We start from the raw sequence: 15,179 nt of genomic DNA, 5'->3' as shown, positions 1-15,179 counted from the left end.
CACTTCCCCCAAAGGAGGAATGAGACAAGTATTAGATGGGCATCCGTCACCCTACAGCTGGAGGGTCAAGATTAAGTGCAAACTACCATAAAAGGAAGGGAGAACCCCATTAAAAGGGGATGAGAGAGAGAGAGAGACAGAGAATTGCTCAGACTTGTGTTATTGTTAGCTTTGGAATAACTTCCTCGGTCAGTCAGGGGAATGTTAACGCGAAACTTTCCTTTCCCTTAATCTTTTGGCTTGTTGTTCCACTTTTTCATCTTTGTGCTAGGCCCACTTACCCCACGTTAGACTCTAATGGCCTGTTTGGAAGTTTTGAGAGGAAGGAGAGTAGAGGGGAGTAGAGGGGGAGGAGAGTAGTGGGGAGGAGAGTAGAGGGGAATGATTCCCCTCCACCTTGTTTGGATGTTTTTAAAATTAGTAAGGGGAAAGAGAATAATTAGTCATTCCCCTTATTTGGATGTTTTAAAAATTAGGATGGAGAGGAGAGGAAATGATTAAAATAGACAAATTTACCCCTATTTGAAAATGAACTTGCAACATTGATTTATGATTAATTTGTTAGTATATTTTTTTTTTGATAATTTTTTTATGTGAATTAAATAATCAACATTAGTATATGATTAAATATTTTTTCTACTTTTTTATTATATTAAAAAAAAACCATCTTTAATTGATAATAATTAAAATAAGAAAAAAAATGTTTGGTTTGTTTGTTTACTGAAAAAATCAACAAAATATTGAATTTTGACTATTTCAATAATCACAGACATCCCCCCAGGTTGAATATTACGGCAAGGGCTTACAATGACATTGAAGCATAAGAGTTTTGGTTAATAAAAAATATCTATTCTTTATTTTTAGAATCAATTGAATGGTATCTCAAATAAGAAAAATCTGAAATAATAAGCTTTGAAATTACTTTTAACTGTACTATCTGGACCACACAACCAAGAATAAAATGCAATCATATCTTATATTCTTATGGAATAAATAAATTGTTATCCATTTATTCCCCTGTGTTTTCATAGTGTCTCAAATCATCACTCTTCCTTTTAGTATACACACAATACACAACATAAATAACTGAAAATCCAATAGTGCTAATGCTAATATAATTGCTATTAACGTAAGAAAAAGAGCACATTGGTGGGCTCTTAAAGCCTCACTGTAGAAGCCTAGAGGGCAAGAGCTTGCGGTGATGTGATCCTCCTCCTTAGGCGCTCAGCAATAATGAAGGCAAGCTCAAGAGATTGTGAGCATTGGCAGTACAGCCAATTTTTGAATCAAAGGCCTCATATGACATTGTATCATGCCTGACAACTAAGAAGTGAAAAGCATAAAAATGAATGTAAGCAGACAAAGTTTTCAAGCCACTGAAAAAAGGACACTGTTACAATGAGCTATGACCATATTTTTTTTTTATAAAATGCAAACAAAAACATTGAATTAACAAAAACACTGTTACAATGAGCTATGACAATGTAAGCAGACAAAGTTTTCAAATTGACAAGCTGTGTATCCAAACTTGGTCCACCAATACCAATTCTTGCCACTATTTTTTTTTTTCTTTCTGGTTTCGGGACAAGAAATTTCAAAAAGAAAAAATAATTTCAATACATTATCAACAACCAAAAAAAAAAAAAAAAATCATAAAAAAGGCTCACAATCACAATACCAACACAAAACCATACACGTACACAAATCTTTCAGCATAATACAATTGTTCTGAAATTGCAAACAAACACTTTTTTTTTTTTATAAAATGCAAACAAAAACATTGAATTAACATCAAACTCATGGACTGTTTGAGAAGGAAGTTTAGGAGCTAGACTGACACTCTGACAGTGACCTTGAAGACTCCTGTAAGAGCATTCAATAGCTCCTCTACTTCTGTTTCATCACTGGCTCACTAAATTACTTATAAAAGGCACATAGTTGGTATCAGATTTGAGACATAACATTTTACTAATGGCAAAGTTCCTTCAAGTCACCATGATGGAAATTTTGCAGCTCACAAACTAGCAATTTGGGCAGAAAACTACAAATAAGGAGCTTCCCATTTTATGAGTACTGTTAATGGTTATATGCACCTCATGCTCATAGCTTTCATTTCAATCTGATCTTTAGGATTTACTATTCCCAATATAAGCACGCAATAACAGTTGAAAGCCTGGATAATTGGAATTTTGGATTACCATAATTGGTTTGTTGAAATGCTAATCTCACACACACACACACACTTATCAAATCAAATATCACATGCATTAGAACAAATGTGCCAGAGACCAAATATTAGACAGAACCATTCAAATCTTTGGGTAGCCAAACTCAACCATATGACCATATACACTCAACAAATCATTAACAAACCTTTTTCTGTGAAACATAAACCTGTATTTTCATTGAATTCTTTTTATCAAACACTTTAACCCTAAAACCAGATTCTGATTATAGACACAAAGAATTGTCTCATCTTTACAAGAATCAGCATCAAGAAAATGCAATCGATTTTTGTTCTATTACTGCAAAAGCCAAAGCAAGAAAGCAAAGACCAAGAAAGACCCAGCTCTCACGAAACCAGTTTGGTGATTGATGATTCCATTGCACCCACACCCAGGGAACTTGATCTTGTACTTCTTGGTCATATTCGGATACACTAAGCTATAAACACTAAGCTATTATTTATGCAAGTTCACAATCTAGACTCACTCAAGCACTTTATCAAACACGTTATGAGCAATACTTTGAAACTTTAAAATTTAAAAAAAAGGCCCTCAAATCCGAAACCCACCCACAAATAACATGTTATTACCCCATAAAATCACAATTAATAAGAAATTACCCAATAAAATCACAATTTTAAGAACACAGTTATTTGATTCAACTTAAAAGAAACCCATGAAACAGAAATTAAAAATAGAGTTTACCTTTGTGAGAGAATGGTAGGCATGAGAGAGAACAATGAAGAAGTTGTGAGAGAGAGAGAGAGCCAGTGTAAGCTGAGAGAGCCAAGAGAGCTTGAGCACCGAGAGAGCTTGAGAGAACACAGAGAACACAGAGAGCTTGAGAGAACTGAGACCTTGAGGGTTACAGTGTTTTTTTTTTTTTAACGTTAAAATGCCTTGTAATTTTTTTAATATAATAAGGGTAGATTAGGTAATTTACATATTTAATAATTTATGTGCTTTACTCTCCCTCCAAATTTCTCCAATTTGGGGGAATTAAAAATGAGGGGTTGGAGGTAGTTGAAACCCCTCCAAACCCCTCCAAATCCCTCCCCCTTCTTCCTTAAAAAACTTCCAAACAAAGTAAATGAATTACTCTCCTTCCCTCTACTCTACTCCCCTTTTTATTTTAACATCCAAACAGACCATAAGGCTAGGAATCCAAGAGTTGGTCTACTATTCCCATCTCTAAACAATTAATTGAAGTGGGCTGGTACCCCAAGCCCAAGCCCCTAGTATTTGGGCCCTCGGGAGATCGAAGCACGACCCGCACATCATTAAATAAGGAATTTGGCCTCATTGTAGAAATTTTATCCTATCTAAAAAAAGAAAAAGAAAACGAATGCTTTATTTAGACCAAAAGGAAAATTTTAAAAATAGTAATTTACTAATTTGATCGAATAGACACTATAATGTTAATTTTCTTCTAATTTAATCATCTCTAATCCATCTCATCACACACATTAGTGTATATATATAAATACTCTTCAATTACGACATTCAAAATCGTCCCGCTAAACAAAAGCGAAATGAAAAAGCGCCAAACTCCATAGAAGCACCAGACTCGTCCATCAGAGATCGCGAATCGGAGATCCAAGCACTCATTGTCAAATTAGTTCCAAAATGCACAATTTCAAATCCCTAAATTTTCTCACCTATGCGGGTTCACCTCCGTCGCAATTCGAATTCAATTTCTCACTCGCTCTTCTTCTTGTTCTAGATCGTGAAGAAAAAGCTTGAATTCTGCATTCACATCCGTTTCCGAAGATGCATGTGAATCTTTGAGAGTACTCGGTGGATTCATCTTCGATTTCTGAGATCTCTGGCTCTAATCACAATGGAGAAATCGACAAAAGTAAGTTTGGATTTGAATCCAACCTCGTTCTGTATTTATCGCCCTTTGTCATTTTTATGTGATATTTTGTTTTGATTTCTCTAAATTATCTACGATAAAGCAAGCACAATTGTACAAATGCTGTACTTGCAATTTTATGATTAGCTTGATAATTGCGCTGGTTAATGATTAATTTGAAAGCATTTGGTTAATGATAAAATTTAGAAAATCAAACTAAAGTAAAATTTTCACATAACGTAGTCTGATTGATTAATCATTCTGTTTTTGAGTTTTTTGAATAATTTGTTTCATTTTTAAATTTGCGAATCTGGCTATTTCTCAGGTCTTGAACTCAGTGGATACAGATCATTAATCTAAGAAGCTTCTGGATGCACTGATTAATCTAACAAGCACAAGAGGTACAAGAGGTAAGGGCCTTTACTGTTTGGCTTAGCAGGTTTATTTATTTATTTACTTCATGAGATTATATGCTTTGCATTTTCATTCCCCTCTGATAATCATAGTTGCTTTGAAGTTCAATTGATTATGCACGAAACTTTTAAATGGAGTTGATTTGGTTGAATTAGATTTAACATAATTGATTAGCATAATGTGCCTCTATGTGATCGGGAGAAAAGAATTTATCTCGTCATATGAACTGTTAATTTTTAATTTTATATAGACAGTAAGCTCTATAAACTGCCTGTATGGCATGTAAAAATTCGAGCTCTAATGCCTTGGTCTCGATGGTGACATAGACTGGCAATGACCTTCTCTAAGTTTTAGGGAAATAGCTATGTTTTTGTCTTTAATGCATCTGATGTATATATGGTGTTGAAAAATCTGTAGGTTAGTACCAATACTCAGAAAAGGATGAAAAATTATACTACACGCTCACTAAGAAGTCACTGTGATGCAGGACAAAGCCTTAAAAAGGCAATTTAATGTAGGATCTTTAGGATTTTAGCATGGAGTTTGATTTCTTGATGCACTTGAATGGTTCTTGAATAGGGTTTAGGTAATAAAAATGTTGGATCTTGAATATGCTTGATGGTTGTTTGGTGTTAAAAACAATAAATATATTTTTTTTGATAATTAAAAAAAATAGATACAATGAGAAATAAAGAAAGATAAACACTAATCAATCATGTCTAGGTTTTCTTGAACAATCCCACTTAAGTATAGGAGAAGACAATCACACCCTAAAAGCTTAACATAAGCTGTTTGAATTTTTTAAAACTTAGAAGGACTAGAACTACTCCCTGTGTACTACTACTTGGTCTTTTCATCAATAAGAATGTTACTTATTCAGAAAAAAAAAAAAAAAAGACTAGAACTCTAAATATAATATTCCTAAAAAGACTAGGACTACTGATAATAAAGAAAAAGTATGCAAGAACTTCTAAGCCAAAAAACAAAATGACTCAAAAATACAAAATAAGACTCATGGGCTTTGGTATAGCTAAGGAGAACCCATTCCAAAAAAAAAAAAAAATTACCAGCTTGGCCTTGTTATGGTAAAACTTAATTAAAATTGATCCAGCAATAAATAAATAAAATAAGACTCAATTGAACTTAGTCTAAAACATCCCAAATTAATGCTTAAGTACAACAGGTTGTATTTGCCTCTTTTTGACAGATGGAAGATAATATTGAACGAATATTTGGGCTACTTCAAGGTAGCCTGACTCGAGTCCTCCGGCACAAGAGGGTAAGTTGTTTTCAATTGATTGAGCTTTCTTGATTTAATACAGCTTTTTCAATGTACACATAATATTTACATAAAAAAAATAAAAACTAATCCTAAAAGAAAGAAACAAATAACAACAGAAATTTAACTCAAACTCAAAGTCTAATTGTTTTTCCATTTAAAAAAGTAAAGGCTCCAGCTGTCCGGAGGAATTTTTTCACACATAACATCTCCCTTCCCCTTTAAATACATCCCTTGTCCTCTAGGAAAAAAAAACTCTGGATATCTTTGTTAGGCTTATTCAGCATCTTCCCATGTGGCATCTGTTGGAGACAATCCGTGCCGATAAATTTGAATTTCAACCTTCCTTCCTTTGGTCTTCAATCCAGCATTGCTTGGGGTCATGGGACTAACCTTCCCTGCTCTAATCTAGGGCAACTGTGATTGAGAAAAAACATTCTTCCTAAGTTTCTCCTTGAGCAATGAAACGTGAGAAACTACATGAGTCTGAGAACTAGCAGGTAACTCCAATTATAAGCTATAGCTCTAATAATTTTCATATTTTCATAGGGTCCATAATTCCTTGGTGCAAGCTTTCGATTGGCTTGTAACAACACTAAGTTGCCTTTATGGCTACAATCACAAATACATCCAATCCACAGCTTATTATTCCTTTTCTTGGTGGTGCTTATTATACACCCTTTCCATATGAATATGAGAATCTTTGAGACTGGTCTTAAGGGTTGTGAGGAGTTGATCCTAGTTCAATAGTTCTTGTTCCACTGCCTTTATGCATACCGTGCCAGTGACATAAGTGAGAAAATTGGGAGGTGGTTGGCCATATACCACTTCGAAGGATGTTATGGTAGTGCTCTACATAAGTCAGCCATTTTGCCCAGTCCTCGGGTTGATAACTAGTGAAATATTTCAATTACATTTTTTATGTCTTATTAACAACCTCTTTTCATCCATTGGTTTGTAGATGGTTAGTAGAGCTGAAGTTAAAATCAGTCCTGTTCAAATAAAACAGTTTAGTCCAACACAAGCTTGTAAAGGTAAGATTGTGATCACCAACAATAATGCGGGGTACTGCATGGAGCTTAAATATATGATCACCAATGTACATGCTTCGGTTGTTTGGGATCAATTGGGTCATGCCAGGTTCAGTAGTGGACTTATTATTTTGCAGGTATCATTGGCTTGGGAAGCGTAGCTCTGATATTTGGAATTTGGTTCCAGGTTATTCAATGTGGACTATTTGGACTGAACAAAATTAGCGTTCTTTTGAGGATAAGGGAAAATTGTGGTTTAGTTATTAGATTTATGCCAACGGACCCTCTTTAATTGGTCTCGGTGTTGGGGTCTCTCGGATTGTTTTACCCTTATGGATTTCCTTTCGTCTATTAGAATAGCTTAGTGGCTGCTTGTTTACTACCGTGAACTCTTTGTTTTTTCATGCTATTCCTTTATTAATAATATATTCTTCTTACTTATCAAAAAAAAAAATGATCAAAGAAATTTGACCGTCTTATCAAAATAAAAAAATTAAAAAAAGGGAAGAAATTTGACCCTGTAGCCATGTAAGGATCGCTAATGCAGATAAATGAGCATACTTTGATAGTCTATCGTCTATCCACTACTACCAAGATAGTGGACTTACCTTTGGATATGGGTAGACCATCAATAAAATCCATGGAGATATCTTCCCATACCTAAGTAGGAGTTGTTAATGGTTGAAAAGACCTACTGGGTTGAGTTGCTCCACCTTATGCTATTGATAAATTGCTTACTGCCGTATGTAGTCTTTGACATGTTCTCTTATGTATTTCCTATAAAATTTGGACCTAACATGGTGTAGTGTTTTTGATAGCCTTTGTAAGTGCTTACATGAAACTGCCTGATGATGTCTTGGATTAGAGATGATTCGTGTTTAAGATTGATCTTTTCCTTAAAGAATAAAACTCCATTTTTTATACTCACAAAGGCCCACGGCTTCACCTTCTTGAGTGAGGTGAACTAGCTTCTTTAGATTGGGGTTGGAAGAATTTTCTTCTTTAATGGTGTCCAACCAGCTAGGGGTTGGATGAGATAAGGTTGCTAGCTCCGCAATGTCTCCCTCCTGTCTTTGTGACAAGTCATTCATTCACACCCTTATTCTCACTCTCTTTTTTATAATTATTAGTAAAATCAAACCTCACTAGCTACATCCATGTTTGCTGTGCACGGTTGGCAATCCTTTGCGTCTATAGATATTTGAGGTTCTTTTGATCCATTCAGATTATAAATTATCGTCCCAATAAGTAGGGAGGCCATTTTTGTACATCTAACACTAAGGTAAGGAGTTCCATCTCATATGTTGACATCAAGGGATGTTTTTCACTAAGAGCATGACCAAAAAGGCTATGGGTTGCTCTTGCATTAAGACAGACCCTATCGCAGACCTAGATGCGTCACATTTTACAGTGAACTTTTTGTTGAAATTAGGTAAGGCAAGAACAGGTGTTGTAGTCATGGCCTCTATGAGTTGTTGGAAAGCTTGATCAGCCGCAAGACTTCATGTAAATGAATTTTTTATTATAGAATTTTGTTTAATGGAGCTGTGATCTTGCTATAATTTTGGATAAACTTCTGATGGTAGCCCTTCACCCCAAGGAACCCTTACACGGTGGTGGTAGTTTTAGGTATTGGCCATTCTAACATGGCCGAGACATTTTGAGGGCTGACAGCTACTCCTCTTGAAATGATATGTCCCTAGTATTTCACTTCAGTCCACACAAATTGACATTTCTTCTTAACTAACAGTTGATGTGACTAAAGAAAGGTGAAAGTTTTTCTTTTAAATGAGCTAAAATGGTCATTCCTTGATTTACTAAAAGCTATTGTGTTGTCAAAGAAAATTAGGATGAATCTGTTTAAGCGTGCTTAAAATACTTCATCCGTGAGGGCTTGGAAAGTGGAGGGTACATCAATGAGGCCAAAGGCGTCACTAGGAACTTGAAATGCCTATGCTAAATTTTAAAAGCTGTTTTTGGAACATTGTCTAGACAAAAACACGACCTGGATGGTACTCACTTCATAGACCAGAGCTTTGAAGAATGTTGTGTCCAATGCAATTCATCAACTTATTAATGATTGGAATGAGAAATTTGTCTTTGATGGTTAGCTTGTTCAATGATCTGTAATCCACACACATACACCATGAGCCGTCATGTTTTTCAATGAGGATTACTGGTGACAAGTTGGGGCTATTACTGAGTTTGATTATGCCAGAAGTCAGCATCTCCTTTACTAGATGCCTGATCTCGGTCTTCTGCCACTATGGGTACCAGTACGGCTGCACACTTACTGGTCCACTACCAGGCTGCATGGAAATTTTATGATCATGACTTTTGGGGAGGGGTTAGGGCACTTGGAGCTTGAGGCAACCTGGAACTTTTCCAATAACAGATGTAATCCTCAGCAAACTGGAGGGGGAAGAATTTTGAGGACTGCCCTCTATTTGAAGCAAAACCCCATGCCTCTAATTTTCTGTAACCTAGCAGAGGTGCAGTTCCTTCACAATTCTGTCTACTACTTGAGATTATCCTTTTAGTACAATCTCTCTTCCATTGATGTTGAACTTCATCCACAGTCTTGAAAAGTCTCACAAAATCTCACCTATAGATTGTAGCCACTGTAGTCTCAAGACTATGTTTTAGCCTTCTAAGGGAAGAATAAAGAAATCTACATGGGTAGTAAATCCATATAATTTTAATGGCACACATTAAGAAATCTGCATGGGTAATAAAACCATGAAATTTTAACAGCACACACTTCCACTGACCTTCACTTTTCAATTCCTCCTTGGAAGCTACCAGTACCTTAAGCCTTCCTTTTGTGTTTGGTGTCAATTTGGTTTTATTGGCCAAATTCTCACTCACAAAGTTCTGAGTGCTGCTAGAATCAACCAAACACCAAGGGTGTCATGTGCTTGTGTTGTCCTTGAAACTGCATGATGTTTGGTGCAAGAGCTCCACTTATTGTGTGAAGAGAAATCCCAGGCACCACCTCTTCACTTCCCATCTCAATTTCCATATCCACCTCTTGATTGTCTTCCTTGGAACATGCTTCAATCAAGAACAACCTTTTGCCTAGGTGGCTTGGGTTATACTTTCATTGCAGTTGAAACATAGCCCTTTCTCCCTTATTTTCTGCAACTTGATGAAAGTCATTCGCCTTATGGGCAGGGTTGGTCATGCGGACGGACCTCCTTTTTCTTGAGTGGCATTAGTTGTCACAATGGTTTGGAAATTCTATCATTGAGACATGTTTGTAGCCTCATGTAACCTGGCCAACCCAATGACTTGGGTTAACGTGGTAGGCCTTCCTGCGAGAATGTCTACTTCAATGGTGTTCTTCAGTCCATTGGTAAAACAGCTCACCTGCTGTCCTTGTGGGGAGATGGACAAATTTAGCCAACAGTTTTTAGAACTGTGTTTGATAGTCCTTGATTGTGCCACTATGCTTCAATTTGGTTAACCATCCAAAATAATCTACATATTGTGTTGGATTGTAACTGAGAGGTCCATCTTTAAATCCACCCTAAGAAATCGTACCCATATCTTGTTTAATCATTTGAAACTGAAGTTGAGCACCCCCTTCTAAATGAAAGGATACTAGAGCAACTTGGTCTTCAATGGCGTGGAGCTGTAAGAACTGCTTTGCTCAACAAAGCAGACTTGTGGGGTCTTCCTCGCCATTGAAGCAAAGGAAGTAGATTTTAGCCATTTTGGGGACATAAGAATGTTGTGTCACCTGTCTTGTTGCTTTGTCTGATTCTTGCTTAGTGTTAATCTTAGGAAAAAGCTTTGATATGCGCTCGAGAATCTGTTGTTGACCTGTAAACAAATAGCTCACAGTGTGATTAAGTGCTCCACCTTTGGTCCATACCCAAGCAGCTCTTATGCATTGTACAATGGATTGTTGTTCCCTCTTTTGACAGATGGTAGATAATATTGAACAAATATCTGCGCTACTCTACTTTAAGGGAGCTTGATTTTATTAATGCTTGATATTATGCAGCTTTTCCAATGTTCACATAATGTTTACATATTGAAAAATCTGAAACAAAATCAACTACTAATCTTAAAAGAAAGGAACAGATAACAATAGAAATTTAACATAACTCAAAAGTCTAATTGTTCTGCATTAAATCAGTAAAGGCTCCAACTGAAACACATAACATTTATCCCTCTGCATAGTGTTCTGGAAACTGCACTCTAAAGTTTCTTTGCGTTCCTTTTATGACATGTCTGTCATATTGAACTGAAACAGCTTTTTTAAGTCGCTACTCTAACTAGATTGTAGGTAACCATAAATATGCTTAATGTATATCAATCCTGGTTTGTTGGGCCACAATAGGTTCATGTAGTATGTAGACTGGATCGGGCCTAAGTCAATAGACCTAGCCGAAGTTGAAGTGACTTCATTAGTTACTGACATCCAGCAGGGATAGTGGAATGCTTCCATCTTAACATGTGTCCGACCAGTCTAATCTGAATATCTGATGCTTACATGTAACAATGATAACATCCACTTTGCCAAAGTGGCCTTTTAACACATGATTTCTTAAGGAAATGTGAAGATGTATTCAGTCCGGGGATAACTCGGAGAGGTCTGCTGGCAAAGGCATGTCCTCCACATTCCATTTGTCCTTCACTGATTTGATGATCGCAGTCTAGTCAATAGTCTATGATGAGTGGTGTTGTTTGTTGTCCAGGAACAGCTTTGTTTTCTGAAGAGGACTATTTATGACATAAACCGTCCACAGAGAATTACAAACATAAAGCTGTTTTAAACACTGACTTATGCCCACACACAGTTAAATATGTTTGCATTTGAAGTTATACCACGAGGATAACTATATACTATTACTAATAAGTTAGAAAATTAATGTTTGTGATAATTCACCAAAATTCTTGAGCACCCAGGATTATCTCTCTACTAATTTGATTGTCTATTTTGTCATTTAAAATGTCATTTAGTAGTTGAAGTGTGACTTGTCCAATTTGTCTGTGACAGTCTCTATAAAAATGATCAGCTGATTGACCCTGGTTATAGGTGCAGATGCTTCAATGTAATGAGAGAGAGAGAGAGAGAGAGGTTCAACCAAGATGATGCCTTCAAAAATATATGATCGAAATGATATCTTCAATATGAGAAGTATATGATCCAAGCAGACACATCATCCATACATGATAAATGTTACTGTAAAGAAATCATAGTGGTAGACTGGTAGCTAGGGACATGATATGGAGGGTTCAAGTAAAACCAGTCAAACAGAAGCAGTCAAAAAAGGCTTTCGAAAGTAAAGAATAAACTAGAGAAAGGATTCCTTATCCTAGTTTATGGTAGGGAAAAATGTGCTAAGAAAAGCTAATGGTGGTCTTTCAGATGCATCGTCCCAGTCCTTAAAAAACTCAGTAGCTGCCACATGGTTTATCCCTGTAGTTAATTACCTTGTTTTTAATGATGTAAAAGGGCACCAAGCATGACCTTTGTAGGTTCCTTTATGGAAGTAGTTAAAACTTACTTGATGGGGATGAGAAAGAATCTGAATGGATAAACAGTTATACACACCAGGAGAAATTTTATAGGCTCTCTTTCTCGGAAAGTGATTTTTTGAAGGGACAGATAAGAATCTAATTTGACAGTTAAAAACTTGATGGGTCAATAAAAGAAGCTATGAAACACACTAGTAGGAATCAGAGAGAGGGTGGGTGGTGGGGTAGCTGCAGTTAAAAGCTAATGATTTAGTGTAATCCACAATAATATTTAAGTTAATAAATAAGAGAGTAAAACAAGATCTAGCTGTACTTAAAGCCTTAAAGGTAAGGATTTGGTGTAATCCACCAAATTTGAACTGTTGAATGAGATTCTAAAACCTGTGTATTGTGTATTTGAGAGAGATGAGTAGAGGCCAATGGGCTGTAACCCAAATGGCACTTCCAACACCCCTAGAAATGGGATGGTGGGTATGATGTTGCAGGTTCTAATCCTTCATGGTGCGTGAGTTAGATAACTAGAATAATGGTTTTGTATAATCCAGGAAAGTAAAGCTATTATGTGGGCTTCTAATACAATCTTTGGTACATGAAAGATGGTAATGATAAATAAAATGTCTTCCCAATGAAAAGTAAATGGAATAAACCATTTCCTAGTGCCTAATAAAAATGAATTTGCTCAACTATGTTTCTGTAACATTTGAAGGCACAAATTCATGAGTGGAAATGAAAATAGGTAAAATTTGGAAGCATGGCTTTTGAAATTTATGCGTCAATTATAGAATCTACAACATAGCTTTTCTAAGTCTGAAATAGGCAGATTAGCAGTGAACACATCCATGATCTGAAGTTCTAAACATCCTAAATTGGTTTTTAGAGTAATTTGCAGACCTTTACAGAAACATGTAACGTCAAAGAAAAATTTTATTCATGTATTTACATATTCTCTTGGGAAAAATATAGAATACTTTGAGAGTACCATCTGTGTGTGTGTGTGTATTTATTACAATAAACAAATCCTTTGGAAGCACTTAGCTGGGTATTTCGAGATATGTTTAGGGCATGCTTAGTCACAGACACATTGATTATTATGATGCTTATATACCATCTTGCCTTGACATTTAACTCATTAAAGCATCAGCATGCATTTGAATTTGAGAATAAAATCCTGTGGTCCTTGGAAGGTTATGAAAATTGCATTATCTTCAATTCTTCATGATAGTTTTGGAAAGCATGCTGTGAAGATGTAATTGTTCTACCTTCCCCACTTAAATTATATTGCTAGTAAATTGTCTTGCCAGCTCAGTATCACCTAGAAAGCACATAAGAAGCATACAGTGCTCCTTTTTTCTACCGTTATTTGAGGGTGTTTATATACATGCTGTGACTTAGTATAGGGCTATCATTACGATTTTAAGAAGGAAAATGCCAAAGCTACTCTACTAACTTTACTACAAAAAGCTTACAAATTGAACTGGTAATGAATTGGTGCCACATTAACTATATATTAGATAAATTTCTTAATTACCTTTTGCTTTGTGATTTAAAAGTTGACGTATCAATTTGTAAGATTTATGCAGTAAAAACTATAATAATTGTAGCGTCACTCTTTTAAGAATATATGTGACTTTGGATGCTGCATATGCTGTAATGCTTATCCTGTGAAAGGCAGCCCACAGACTAATTATACTCCAGATGAGTTAAATGAAAGGTTTGGAAAAAAAAAATATAGATGCTTAGCTAAAAAGTAGATGATTGTGGGTTGAATTTTTCTGAAGTTGATTCCTGCTGTCATATTCTGATCTCTAAATAGGGATTTGTTCTGGTTTATAAAAAGAAAACATTTTGATCCTGGTTTGAGCTTCGATCCTTCAGAAAACTTGAGTATTACTATGGCTATCTCATAGGATATGAGGATATCCAGCAATGATTCCTCACTTCAGACAGTACACAACTACGACCATAGTAAGGTATCATTCAGATTTATGGAATGCAGGTTTTCTGAATCATCTTCAATCAACCTTCAACATCCGTCTACAATAAATAGTATACTTTCTGGTGCTCTTTAATGTTGTATCACTTTTTGATACTGTTGTTTTATTGTGTCTCACACAAGGGAGGCAATGTCACTTGAGCATCAATAATGCCCACTTGCCCAGTAATGTTCCAGTTTCTCCAAGAATATTTTAAGGTTTCTCAGTAAAATGTCCCTACTAATATTCACATGGTACCATGATTTTGATGAGAATAAGGATTAGGTTCATGATTAATCAAAATTTTAGACAAATTAAATAAAAAATTATACTGCCATTTAGAACTTTTTCTTTATCTCAAAGTCTGGTTGTTAACCTTTTATTTGTGTTAACTTTGTTTGTATATTTAAAATTAAATAATAATTGTTTTGCTTGAAACTTTCCTTGGTGGTCTCTGAGTTTTGTCCAATGAAAGAGAGCCATTGGGCCTTTGAATTTTTCATCGAGTGCTTCGAGCGTGATAGTTATCATAAATGTCAAGTGGGGAAAAAGCATTCACAGGTTAATGGGGTTCCTATCTTGATAATTATGATTATGATATAATAATTAGTGATTGCATCGGATAAAATATCTGGTCCACTAAGGAGCAGGGACCCCATTGCTGGAAATGTGGAGCTTAACTGTCCACACCTCATAAAAGGAGGAAAATTCCAAAATTCTAACCAATACAAAACAAAAGGCCGGAGATAGAGAAGTGCCAGAGAAACAACCCACATTGCACATGCATTTCGTTTGTTTATCATTTCTTTTGTGGATCATCATCCCCCCATAATCATTGCACGGAATGAAAACAAATATTTATGCGGGACCCTCGGTCCAGTCAACTAGTGGAAGCCAACACCACAGAACCAC

At 35.7% G+C, this 15,179-nt stretch overlaps 2 long non-coding RNA genes across 5 annotated transcripts; one reads left to right on the top strand and one right to left on the bottom strand.

Moving 5' to 3' along the window:
* Positions 1-955: 955 nt before the first annotated feature.
* On the bottom strand, positions 956-3,323 carry LOC126689727 (uncharacterized). The gene is made up of 2 exons (XR_007644595.1): positions 2,931-3,323; positions 956-1,323 (listed from the first exon to the last, which is right to left on the bottom strand). It is a non-coding gene; the product is annotated as an uncharacterized LOC126689727 (long non-coding RNA).
* A 350-nt stretch (positions 3,324-3,673) lies between these two features.
* LOC126688887 (uncharacterized) lies at positions 3,674-14,705 on the top strand. Of its 4 annotated transcripts, XR_007644360.1 has the most exons (5): positions 3,674-4,083; positions 4,406-4,490; positions 5,702-5,773; positions 6,735-6,807; positions 6,942-14,705. It is a non-coding gene; the product is annotated as an uncharacterized LOC126688887 (long non-coding RNA). The 4 variants fall into 4 exon arrangements; XR_007644361.1 differs by having other exon boundaries at positions 5,702-6,807; XR_007644359.1 differs by having other exon boundaries at positions 5,678-5,773; positions 6,735-14,705.
* Positions 14,706-15,179: the final 474 nt, after the last annotated feature.

Source organism: Quercus robur, chromosome 6, assembly GCF_932294415.1.
Source record: "Quercus robur chromosome 6, dhQueRobu3.1, whole genome shotgun sequence".
Taxonomy (NCBI): domain Eukaryota; kingdom Viridiplantae; phylum Streptophyta; class Magnoliopsida; order Fagales; family Fagaceae; genus Quercus; species Quercus robur.
Note: the sequence above shows the minus strand (reverse complement) of the source record. Positions and strands in the feature narration are given on the sequence as shown.